General features: G+C 48.0%; 1 pseudogene; it reads left to right on the top strand.

Annotated features, from left to right (window-relative positions):
* LOC141162317 (uncharacterized) overlaps positions 1–12,633 on the top strand; it is an 85,222-nt pseudogene extending 72,589 nt beyond the window's left edge.
* The last annotated feature ends 274 nt before the right edge of the window (positions 12,634–12,907 follow it).

Genomic DNA, 12,907 nt, shown 5'->3' with positions numbered 1-12,907 from the left:
CACAGTACTTTATGGACATTATCGACACTGTCCCATCGGGGCTCACAATCTAAATTCCCTATCAATATGTATTCGGAATGTGAGATGAAACCGGAGAACCCGGAGGAAACCCACACATAGACGGGGAGAACATACGAACTCCTTGCAGATGTTGTCCTTGGTGGGATTTGAACTCACGATCCCAATCAATAGTGCTAAGTACTGAGCCACCATGCTGCCCAAAAGTTGTTCACTTTTGCATTCATGTATGATCTGTAACATACCTGGCGGCGTCCTTGCATAGTGGTCCATCTCCCACTGTGCAAGAGCGTGCACTTGATCTCCAGTCCAGTTTGCTAGCCTGGCTTCCCTCCATGCTGTCTGTTTGCCTCTGTGTTTGCTGCTTAAGGGCGGCGCCCGATCACTTCCTGCTTTTTGTACCTGCTGCAGACACACCCCTTGTGCGTCCTCAGCCTATTGCTGTCTGCCATCTGGTATTTAACCCAGCTGCTCCAATGAATCCCTGCCTGAGCATTGTGTTCTGTCAGTTGGCCTTTGGTCACTGATATGCCAGGTCCCGTTTATGTTTCCTGCCTTCGGTATCAGTTCCCGTGTCTGAACTGTGTCCTGTCTGTATTATCTTCTAGCCTGTTGTCTTCTGCCTATCTTGGAGGCTGTATTTCCAGGCCTGTGTGAACTCGCTCCTGCCTGTTCGTTCCGCCTTCTAGGGGCCGCTTACCCAGACCCGCTCCTGTATCTTGCTGCTGTGTCTGTTCTTGTCTTAATACTCTCCTAGCCTGTTTTGTTTTTCTCTATGTCCGTACTTTCCCTTTTTCTGCAGAGTCTGAACTCGTACCTAACTCCTGCTCGTTGTCACTGTACTTCCGTTTGTGGTCCACTCGCTACTTCTCTGCAAGTACCCTGTGGGTATTTGGTTCTGCCTTTCCCTTCTAGTCTGTTCCGTGTGAACAGAGCCCTGTCTCTACCGCGTCTGCCGTTTTCGCTTTGCTCAGCTCTGTCCACCGTGTCTGCGGTTTTCGCTTTGCTCAGCTCTGTCCACCGCGTCTGCGGTTTTCGCTTTGCTCAGCTCTGTCCACCGCGTCTGCGGTTTTCGCTTTGCTCAGCTCTGTCCACCGCGTCTGCGGTTTTCGCTTTGCTCAGCTCTGTCCACCGCGTCTGCGGTTTTCGCTTTGCTCAGCTCTGTCCACCGCGTCTGCGGTTTTCGCTTTGCTCAGCTCTGTCCACCGTGTCTGCGGTTTTCGCTTTGCTCTGCCCTGTCCACCACGTCTGCGGTTTCGAATTTGTCTCCCAGTCTGTACTGGACCCTACCCAGCCTGCGCTCTAGTCTGCCTGTTCCTGTATTCCCCGGTGTGGGTTAACAGCCGTGTCCGGAGTCTGACCCTGGTTCCTCTGCTCGGTTCCTCCCTGGTGCACTGGCGTCGTATGCCGTCGTGCGACCTTGGTCGGATCGGGCAGATACTTAGTTACGCTCCTCCAGGCACTCTCCGGTTCATGGCACAGTGGAATCACTACATAAACACGCACACGCCAGTCAGTCCTTGCGTGTGCATTACAGCATGCTCAGGCCATGGTTCCCGTTGAGCCCCACGGCCTTCGCTCTCTGAGACGTTTTCCAGCGAATACGTGCATTAAAAATAAATAATTATTTTTTTTCTCTAGCTGAGTTCCAGGCGAATTACGCACCCGTCCAGATGGATCTATCAGCTCTCGTTTCTGCGGATCCGCCACGGTACTATGGGGATCCAAGACAGAGTCGTGCATTTGTGGAGCAATGCATGCTACACTTCAAGTTCTACCCTCTTTGTTTTCCCACCGATCGGGTTAAGGTGGGATTCATTATGTCTAACCTAGCGGGTGATGCCTTGGAATGGATCAACCCCCTATGGGAAACACAGGATCCTATCGTCCTCGACATAATGGCCTTCCTGGTGGCCTTTCTAATGGTCTTCGATGATCCTAACCCGGAGGCTCCTGCTGAAGCTTCACTTCCCAATATCCCGGAGCAGCCCCGATGGGTAATGTGTGTGGGTAGCGCAATAGTCCTCCAGCCCAATGAAACTACTGCCCACCCAGAATCCTCACAGGGTGACTACGCTCTCCGGAATACTTCTCCCAACCTTGAGGCAGTCCAGACGTGCTAGGCGTAGAGGCAAGCCGTCACGCCAGGGTCTGTCCTCCCAAAGACCTCCTGACCCCAACCTTGAAGTCCCTGTTGAAGCTTCATTTCCCAGTATCCCGGAGCAGCCCCGACGGGTAATGTGCGTGGGTAGCGCACCAGTTCTGCTGCCCACCCAGAATCCACACAGGAGGACTTCCTGCACCTGGTATCTGATACTTCACCCACTTTAATCGGTGAGCCTGTCCAAGGGTACTCCGAAGCAGAGGTTACCCCCGAGTCTCTAAACCCCTCCGACCAGGCGGAGGACCTCCCGTTGTCTCCTGAACCCTTCGGGGTGCTATCTGGTAGCGAATGGATAGAGACTCTCCTATACTCAGTACCTGATACCTCGCCCGCTTCTTCCAGTGAGTCCGACCTAGTGTACTCCGAAGCAGAGGTTACCCCCGAGTCTCTACACCCCTCCGTCCAGGCGGAGGACCTCCAGTTGTCTCCTGAACCCTTCGGGGTGCTACCTGATAGCAAATGGACAGAGACTCTGCTATACTCGGTACCTGATACCTCGCCCGCTTCTTACAGTGAGTCCGACCTAGTGTACTCCGAAGCAGAGGTTACCCCCGAGTCTCTGCACTCTTCCGACCCGGCGGAGGACCTCCAGTTGTTTCCTGAATCCTCTGGGGTACCACCTGATATCAAAGAGACAGTGACTTTTCTACACCTTGTACCTGATACCTCGCCCATTTCATCCTGTGAGCTTGACAAGATGTACCCCGAAGCAGAGGTTACCCCCGAGTCTCTGCACCCCTCCAATCCATCGGAGGGCTTCCAGTTGTCTCCTGAACCCTCTGGGGTGCTACCTGATAATAAGTGGAGAGAGACTTCCTTGTGTGCTATTCCTGGTACTCCACCCGTTTCGTCTGTTGCTGAGGATGGCTGGATAGGAGGTAGCATCCTAGCTACCCAGAGGAGACCAGTTTTTCCGGTGGACAGTGGAAGTGATCTCCTTGAAGTAAAGGATTGGCCCTCGAATTCCCTGCGGAACATTCTGGCAGGCCTGAAGAAGAGGGGGCGTAAGGGGGGGGGGTACTGTAACATACCTGGCGGCGTCCTTGCATAGTGGTCCATCTCCCACTGTGCAAGAGCATGCACTTGATCTCCAGTCCAGTTTGCTAGCCTGGCTTCCCTCCATGCTGTCTGTTTGCCTCTGTGTTTGCTGCTTAAGGGCGGCGCCCGATCACTTCCTGCTTTTTGTACCTGCTGCAGACACACCCCTTGTGCGTCCTCAGCCTATTGCTGTCTGCCATCTGGTATTTAACCCAGCTGCTCCAATGAATCCCTGCCTGAGCATTGTGTTCTGTCAGTTGGCCTTTGGTCACTGATATGCCAGGTCTCGTTTATGTTTCCTGCCTTCGGTATCAGTTCCCGTGTCTGAACTGTGTCCTGTCTGTATTATCTTCTAGCCTGTTGTCTTCTGCCTATCTTGGAGGCTGTATTTCCAGGCCTGTGTGAACTCGCTCCTGCCTGTTCGTTCCGCCTTCTAGGGGCCGCTTACCCAGACCCGCTCCTGTATCTTGCTGCTGTGTCTGTTCTTGTCTTAATACTCTCCTAGCCTGTTTTGTTTTTCTCTATGTCCGTACTTTCCCTTTTTCTGCAGAGTCTGAACTCGTACCTAACTCCTGCTCGTTGTCACTGTACTTCCGTTTGTGGTCCACTCGCTACTTCTCTGCAAGTACCCTGTGGGTATTTGGTTCTGCCTTTCCCTTCTAGTCTGTTCCGTGTGAACAGAGCCCTGTCTCTACCGCGTCTGCGGTTTTCGCTTTGCTCAGCTCTGTCCACCGTGTCTGCGGTTTTCGCTTTGCTCAGCTCTGTCCACCGCGTCTGCGGTTTTCGCTTTGCTCAGCTCTGTCCACCGCGTCTGCGGTTTTCGCTTTGCTCAGCTCTGTCCACCGCGTCTGCGGTTTTCGCTTTGCTCAGCTCTGTCCACCGCGTCTGCGGTTTTCGCTTTGCTCAGCTCTGTCCACCGCGTCTGCGGTTTTCGCTTTGCTCAGCTCTGTCCACCGTGTCTGCGGTTTTCGCTTTGCTCTGCCCTGTCCACCACGTCTGCGGTTTCGAATTTGTCTCCCAGTCTGTACTGGACCCTACCCAGCCTGCGCTCTAGTCTGCCTGTTCCTGTATTCCCCGGTGTGGGTTAACAGCCGTGTCCGGAGTCTGACCTGGAGTAGACCCTGGTTCCTCTGCTCGGTTCCTCCCTGGTGCACTGGCGTCGTATGCCGTCGTGCGACCTTGGTCGGATCGGGCAGATACTTAGTTACGCTCCTCCAGGCACTCTCCGGTTCATGGCACAGTGGAATCACTACATAAACACGCACACGCCAGTCAGTCCTTGCGTGTGCATTACAGCATGCTCAGGCCATGGTTCCCGTTGAGCCCCACGGCCTTCGCTCTCTGAGACGTTTTCCAGCGAATACGTGCATTAAAAATAAATAATTTTTTTTTTCTCTAGCTGAGTTCCAGGCGAATTACGCACCCGTCCAGATGGATCTATCAGCTCTCGTTTCAGCGGATCCGCCACGGTACTATGGGGATCCAAGACAGAGTCGTGCATTTGTGGAGCAATGCATGCTACACTTCAAGTTCTACCCTCTTTGTTTTCCCACCGATCGGGTTAAGGTGGGATTCATTATGTCTAACCTAGCGGGTGATGCCTTGGAATGGATCAACCCCCTATGGGAAACACAGGATCCTATCGTCCTCGACATAATGGCCTTCCTGGTGGCCTTTCTAATGGTCTTCGATGATCCTAACCCGGAGGCTCCTGCTGAAGCTTCACTTCCCAATATCCCGGAGCAGCCCCGATGGGTAATGTGTGTGGGTAGCGCAATAGTCCTCCAGCCCAATGAAACTACTGCCCACCCAGAATACTCACAGGGTGACTACGCTCTCCGGAATACTTCTCCCAACCTTAAGAGGCAGTCCAGACGTGCTAGGCGTAGAGGCAAGCCGTCACGCCAGGGTCTGTCCTCCCAAAGACCTCCTGACCCCAACCTTGAAGTCCCTGTTGAAGCTTCATTTCCCAGTATCCCGGAGCAGCCCCGACGGGTAATGTGCGTGGGTAGCGCACCAGTTCTCCTGCCCGAAGAGACTGCTGCCCACCCAGAATCCACACAGGAGGACTTCCTGCACCTGGTATCTGATACTTCACCCACTTTAATCGGTGAGCCTGTCCAAGGGTACTCCGAAGCAGAGGTTACCCCCGAGTCTCTACACCCCTCCGACCAGGCGGAGGACCTCCAGTTGTCTCCTGAACCCTTCGGGGTGCTACCTGATAGCAAATGGACAGAGACTCTGCTATACTCGGTACCTGATACCTCGCCCGCTTCTTCCAGTGAGTCCGACCTAGTGTACTCCGAAGCAGAGGTTACCCCCGAGTCTCTGCACTCTTCCGACCCGGCGGAGGACCTCCAGTTGTTTCCTGAATCCTCTGGGGTACCACCTGATATCAAAGAGACAGTGACTTTTCTACACCTTGTACCTGATACCTCGCCCATTTCATCCTGTGAGCTTGACAAGATGTACCCCGAAGTAGAGGTTACCCCCGAGTCTCTGCACCCCTCCAATCCATCGGAGGGCTTCCAGTTGTCTCCTGAACCCTCTGGGGTGCTACCTGATAATAAGTGGAGAGAGACTTCCTTGTGTGCTATTCCTGGTACTCCACCCGTTTCGTCTGTTGCTGAGGATGGCTGGATAGGAGGTAGCATCCTAGCTACCCAGAGGAGACCAGTTTTTCCGGTGGACAGTGGAAGTGATCTCCTTGAAGTAAAGGATTGGCCCTCGAATTCCCTGCGAAACATTCTGGCAGGCCTGAAGAAGAGGGGGCGTAAGGGGGGGGGTACTGTAACATACCTGGCGGCGTCCTTGCATAGTGGTCCATCTCCCACTGTGCAAGAGCGTGCACTTGATCTCCAGTCCAGTTTGCTAGCCTGGCTTCCCTCCATGCTGTCTGTTTGCCTCTGTGTTTGCTGCTTAAGGGCGGCGCCCGATCACTTCCTGCTTTTTGTACCTGCTGCAGACACACCCCTTGTGCGTCCTCAGCCTATTGCTGTCTGCCATCTGGTATTTAACCCAGCTGCTCCAATGAATCCCTGCCTGAGCATTGTGTTCTGTCAGTTGGCCTTTGGTCACTGATATGCCAGGTCCCGTTTATGTTTCCTGCCTTCGGTATCAGTTCCCGTGTCTGAACTGTGTCCTGTCTGTACTATCTTCTAGCCTGTTGTCTTCTGCCTATCCTGGAGGCTGTATTTCCAGGCCTGTGTGAAATCGCTCCTGCCTGTTCTTTCCGCCTTCTAGGGGCCGCTTACCTAGACTGGCTCCTGTATCTTGCTGCTGTGTCTGTTCTTGTCTTAATACTCTCCTAGCCTGTTTTGTTTTTCTCTATGTCCGTACTTTCCCTTTTTCTGCAGAGTCTGAACTCGTACCTAACTCCTGCTCGTTGTCACTGTACTTCCGTTTGTGGTCCACTCGCTACTTCTCTGCAAGTACCCTGTGGGTATCTGGTTCTGCCTTTCCCTTCTAGTCTGTTCCGTGTGAACAGAGCCCTGTCTCTACCGCGTCTGCGGTTTTCGCTTTGCTCAGCTCTGTCCACCGCGTCTGCGGTTTTCGCTTTGCTCAGCTCTGTCCACCACGTCTGCGGTTTTCGCTTTGCTCAGCTCTGTCCACCGCGTCTGCGGTTTTCGCTTTGCTTAGCTCTGTCCACCGCGTCTGCGGTTTTCGCTTTGCTCAGCTCTGTCCACCGCGTCTGCGGTTTTCGCTTTGCTCAGCTCTGTCCACCGCGTCTGCGGTTTTCGCTTTGCTCAGCTCTGTCCACCGCGTCTGCGGTTTTCGCTTTGCTCAGCTCTGTCCACCGCGTCTGCGGCTTTCGCTTTGTTCTGCCCTGTCCACCGCGTCTGCGGTTTCGAATTTGTCTCCCAGTCTGTACTGGACCCTACCCAGCCTGCGCTCTAGTCTGCCTGTTCCTGTATTCCCCGGTGTGGGTTAACAGCCTTGTCCGGAGTCTGACCTGGAGTAGACCCTGGTTCCTCTGCTCGGTTCCTCCCTGGTGCACTGGCGTCGTATGCCGTCGTGCGACCTTGGTCGGATCGGGCAGATACTTAGTTACGCCCCTCCAGGCACTCTCCGGTTCATGGCACAGTGGAATCACTACATAAACACGCACACGCCAGTCAGTCCGGGCGTGTGCATTACATGATTTTAGTCATGCTTCTCATGTTAGGTTCTTTTATGCTGCATGTGAAGTTTATTTATACGTGGGACTATATATATATTTTTATTTATATATCGGTATCATCACAAACCTTAGTGGTGGTAGTTTTGAGTGGTTATTCGTGAGCTTGAGTTACACATTAGAGAGTTGTAATGATATTAGACAGAGTAGGTGGTCTTGCAGTGGATACCCCCGGTCACATCCACACATTATGCCAGCATCAGCGAGTGTGGTCATGACAATGGCCTTGCATATAAAAGAGGAATACTGGCAGATAGCTAGGTGAACATGTTCTAGCTCTTCAGTTTAGACCACTTGTAACATAGGTGCAGAAATGCAAAGCACAGAGACACAAGGCAGGAACAGTCAGGGGGTTAGTAACGAGGGTAATAAAGAGTGACTTGAAATAACAATAAGAAATATTTTCAGTGAATAACAGTAAAGCTCTTTGCAAAAAATGTGGTGCACCCAGTAGTGGGAGTCACCACATGAGTTCTCTTTATATGGCCCTATTGGGAGTCACCTGTTCTTCCCGCTAGGCCGCAAATCTCTTCTGAATAAAGTCTATCAGATCCCGTTTAGCTTCCCACGCACCAACCAGCCCCCTCCCAACCTGAAGTCCTAATCTCAACTGTCCCCTGTACTGTAGGTGAAAGTTGGAAATGACGGCTCTGTTCATTTGCTCGGTTCCTCCGCTACTGTTGGCGCGTCTCTCCTGTCACAGTCTTCTCTCAGCTCTCCTCTGCTGTTGATGGTAGTCTCTCATGCTTGGGGTAAGGGGATCCAGACCTTTGCTGCTGACAGGCGACATCGGGTTCCGGGAAATTACTCAGTGCAGAGCGCAGGTCCTGACTCTCCTCAACATGCGCAGAACTCTGGGCATTTCTGTGAGGAGTCCGCAGCTTATCTGGCAGTGTCTGGTTCTTGTGCGACACAGGCCTCCGGCTGAGGCCTGTCGCGTTGGGCTCTGTGGAGCACGTCTGCAACCTGGTGTTAAATCTCTGGCTGCAGCGTCTTCTCCGGTGCACATCCGCACCTTGCGCTCTCTTGGCAACAAAAGCCCCCTGAGATCTGGCACACAATCTCGCTCCCCCTGCACATCTCCTAGTACTATTTGGTTCCTGCTAACACAATTCTTCACTTTCAGTTTGTTCTACCAGAGGGTGGTGTTTGCTTACAGTTACTTAGTCTCTCTTGTCCATTTCTCTACACAGTGTTTCCCAAACTCCAGTCCTCACGTCCCCCCACAGGTCATGTTCTCAGGATTTCCTTAGTATTGCGCAGGTGATGGGAGTATCATCAAGGCATCAGGAATTCTCTCACCTGTGCAACACTATGGAAATCCTGAAAAACATGACCTGCGGGGGCCGTGAGGACTGGAGTTTGGGAAACACTGGTTTAGACCTTACTGAGCTGCATGTGAATATAAAAAGCGACGGACGACTCCTCTAACATCACATTTGTATCACAAGTAAACACCATAAAAAAAGAAAATTGCTACCAACCCCACAAAAAAATATGTACCCCAAAAATACAAAATTTCCAAGCAAAACATCTCTTATATAATGGAAAAATAAAAATGTTAGGGCATTCGAAATGTGAAGACAAAATAATGAAGGAAATCACTGTACCCTGCTCCAGCCACCCCTGCTTCCATCACTTGGCAGCACTGGTGATATAGGAGATGGTGATGTCGGCATCGGTTGGTGGCTCTGGTGCCACACGAGCTTGTAGTAAAAGCCTCCATCTAGAATATTCCACGTGAGTTTTCCTTCTGTCTGTGTCTTTATTTTACATTATTATTTTCACAGTTTTGAAATTCAGACAAGAATCTGATGAATAATCCACAAGTCATAATGGAGAAAGGAGAAAGCGATGTGCAGGGAGATGAGTGGCGGTGCAAAGAGGAAGTTCTCACAGGTAACCGCGTCCTGATGAAGAGTCACCATGAAATAATAAGAGAAAAGTAACATTCTCCTCATTCAAAAGTTTTATGGGGGTTTTTATTTATTTTTTTAGTTTTTTGGGCCTTAGATTCCCCCATTCAGCTAAATTACAGATTATATATGGCTGACAGTGTGATGGCGCTATGTGTGATAACACCGACTGTGCATCTATAATATGGATTTAAGAATAGACTGAGATGATAGATCATCACTGACACATAATAAACTTCGCTTAGTCTTTATTTATAATATCCATCACGGCTTGGTGATTAAAATGTTACCTATTTGATATACGGAACTGGACAGAGCTTCAAACATACTCATTTTAAGATAATTGCCTTATAGTTACAGCCAGGAGTAGATTATAAGAGAGAGCAGAATAATGCCTGGGCTTATCCAGCCTTATATTTATGGCATTGCCATGACTTTACTAATTCACGACCGTACGGCTCCTCCGCTCTACGCTGTGCATGGAGCTGTCAGGGAGCTTGTGAGATGTTCTCCACCTGATAGCACTGACCCATGATACGAGTGGTAGAATATGACCGTGTCCTGGGTTCTGTCACATGGAAGTTGGGGTGCTGGTGATCGACTTGAGGTAGTCACTGAGCAATAGACAACAGTTCCACAGCACTCATCGGGGTATACAATATATGGAACCCAATTATTCTTCATTATTCAAGAAAAGTCCAGGCCACAGACCTCTAATCAGTGATGCAATTATACCTGAGTCTGCAGTCCAATGTCTCTCCCAAATCCTCTGTAGAGATGAACATTCGACCAAGCATTCATCTATGGAGAGAGAGAAGAAAAATGCTCCCATATGATCCATCAGTGCTCATTACAGGCCATTATCTGCCTTTATAAAGATATAGTGGTAATCTGCTGGTAAATAGTACCATGTTAGGCTTTTTTACTGGAAGAGTGGCTGCAGGGAGAAAATGAAGTAATATTTTCTCTGTAGCCTCTTAATTCCAGTCATTGAGGCAGTAAAGGGAGATGTAACAGTCACTCAGAGAGAGATGACTGCTATAACCATTTACTTCCCCTGAAGACTGAAAGCGAGCGGCTGCAAGGAGAATAGAACTGATGACATAGGAAGTTGATTGGGGCTTATTGTGATGTAGCAATAATGGTTTGTTTCCGCTCTCTCATGCATTTTTATTATTGCTGAACATTTTCTATGTACACAAGGGATGCACATCCGCCAATTATAGATAGATATTAAAATGTATAAAATATACGAACATTGATAAATGTTTTATTCTTTGACGTTTGAAGTTGTACAGGGCAATGGTTGGGAAGGAACATTACTACAATTGATTCTATGTGCAATCATCACATCATGTAAATGACGCTTAAGTCAGTTAATAATAAAGCGTTAAAACATACCTTACGATTTGTATGAAATTTTTTTACTTTTTCTTAAATTTGTAATTTTCGTACTTAGTTGAATATGATTGTTAAGGTTTTGCTCAAAATCAAATCACTTTTACTCTTGGCAGATGACTATACCAGCAGCTCCGGAGGACATCTGATATTTTCGTATTTTAAAGCAGAAGATGATAGTTTCAAAGAAGAAACATATGAGGAGCATGGCCACATCTCAGATATACCCTCAGCCCTTAATAGCAAAGAACTATCTCCTAATTCATCACAGACTGTGAAGCAAAATAAAAGAAGTGTGGAAAATAAAAGCACACCCACAAGAAAGAAGCCATTTGCATGCTCAGAATGTGGGAAATGTTTTGCTCAGAAATCAACTCTTGTCATACATGAGAGACTTCACACAGGAGAGAAACCATTTTCATGTTCAGAATGTGGGAAATGTTTTGCTCAGAAATCAAGTCTTGTTGTACATGAGAGATACCACACAGGAGTGAAGCCATTTTCATGTTCAGAATGTGGGAAAGGTTTTGCTCAGAACGCAGCCCTTGTTGCACATGAGAGACTTCACACAGGAGAGAAGCCATTTTCATGTCTAGAATGTGGGAAAGGTTTTGCTGACAAATCAAATCTCCTTGTACATGAGAGACGTCACACAGGAGAGAAGCCATTTTCATGTTCAGAATGTGGGAAATGTTTTACAGAAAAATCAACTCTTATTGTACATCAGAAAAATCACACAGGAGATAAGCCATATTCATGTTCAGAATGTGGGAAATGTTTTACTAAGAAATCACAACTTGTTAAACATGAGAGAATTCACACAGGAGTGAAGCCATATTCATGTTCAGAATGTGGGAAATGTTTTGCAGAAAAATCAATTCTTGTTACACATGAGACATCCCACACAGGAGAGAACCCATTTTCATGTTCAGTATGTGGGAAACGTTGTAGTAAGAAAGCTCATCTTATTATACATGAGAGAATTCACACAGGAGAGAAACCATTTTCATGTTCAGAATGTGGAAAATGTTTCACAGAAAAATCAAGACTTGTTATACATCAGAGAGTTCACACAGGAGAGAAGCCATTTTCTTGCTCACAATGTGGGAAATGTTTTGCTCAGAAATCAAGTGTTACTAAACATGAGAGACGTCACTCTGTAGAGAAGGCATTTTTATGTTCAGAATGTGGAAAATGTTTCACAGAAAGATCAAGACTTGTTATACATCAGAGAGTTCACACAGGAGAGAAGCCATTTTCTTGCTCACAATGTGGGAAATGTTTTGCTCAGAAATCAAGAGTTACTGAACATGAGAGATGGCATACTGAAGAGAAGCCATTTTTATGTTCAGAATGTGGGAAATGTTTTAATAACAAATCTCGTCTTGTTTGGCATAAGAGAATTCACACTGGAGAGAAGCCATTTTCATGTTCAGATTGTGGGAAATGTTTTAATGATAAATCTCATCTTGTTAGGCATGAGAGAATTCACACTGGAGAGAAGCCATTCTCATGTTCAGATTGTGGGAAATGTTTTAATAACAAATCTTCTCTTGTAACACATGAGAGAATTCACACAGGAGAGAAGCCATTCTCATGTTCAGAATGTGGGAAATGTTTTATTAGGAAATCACATCTTGATAGACATCAGAAGAGTCACACTGGGAATAAGCAATTTTAACCTTAGTAACCAAGCCCAATTTTTCAAATCTGACGTGACACTTTATTGTGGAAATAGCAATGGAATTTTTCAACTTATCCCAGTTACCTGAGAATTTTTTTTCCTGATACATTGTATTTTATGTTAGTAATAAATGTAGTCAATATCTTTTGGTTTAATTTATTAAAATAAGAAATTTGACAAAAAAAATGAAATTTTTTTAAGTATTCAAGCTTTGATTATACCCATAAACCAAATAGTCATACTACACAATAAAATTAATACATAACATTTACAATACCTTCTGTTTTATTATGTCACCAGAATTCTTCAAATGTGCTTTTATTTTATCAGAAGGGTTAAAAGATTTAACAGCAAGTTTTCATTACTTTAGGGCAATTTCAAAACTTATTTTCCAGTACGTCTGTCTGGACAGCACACCAGGAGGTAGTCCTTCCTTGACCTATCACAAGACAGGATTACAGAGAGGGTAAAAGGCCTCATCCACCTCCACCCTCTGGTGTTTTTCCTGTCCC

The sequence above is a fragment of the Phyllobates terribilis genome, unplaced genomic scaffold, assembly GCF_046119375.1.
Source record: "Phyllobates terribilis strain yellow unplaced genomic scaffold, ASM4611937v1 Scaffold_9__5_contigs__length_417890890, whole genome shotgun sequence".
Lineage (NCBI taxonomy): Eukaryota > Metazoa > Chordata > Amphibia > Anura > Dendrobatidae > Phyllobates > Phyllobates terribilis.
This window is presented reverse-complemented; position numbering and strand designations above follow the sequence as displayed.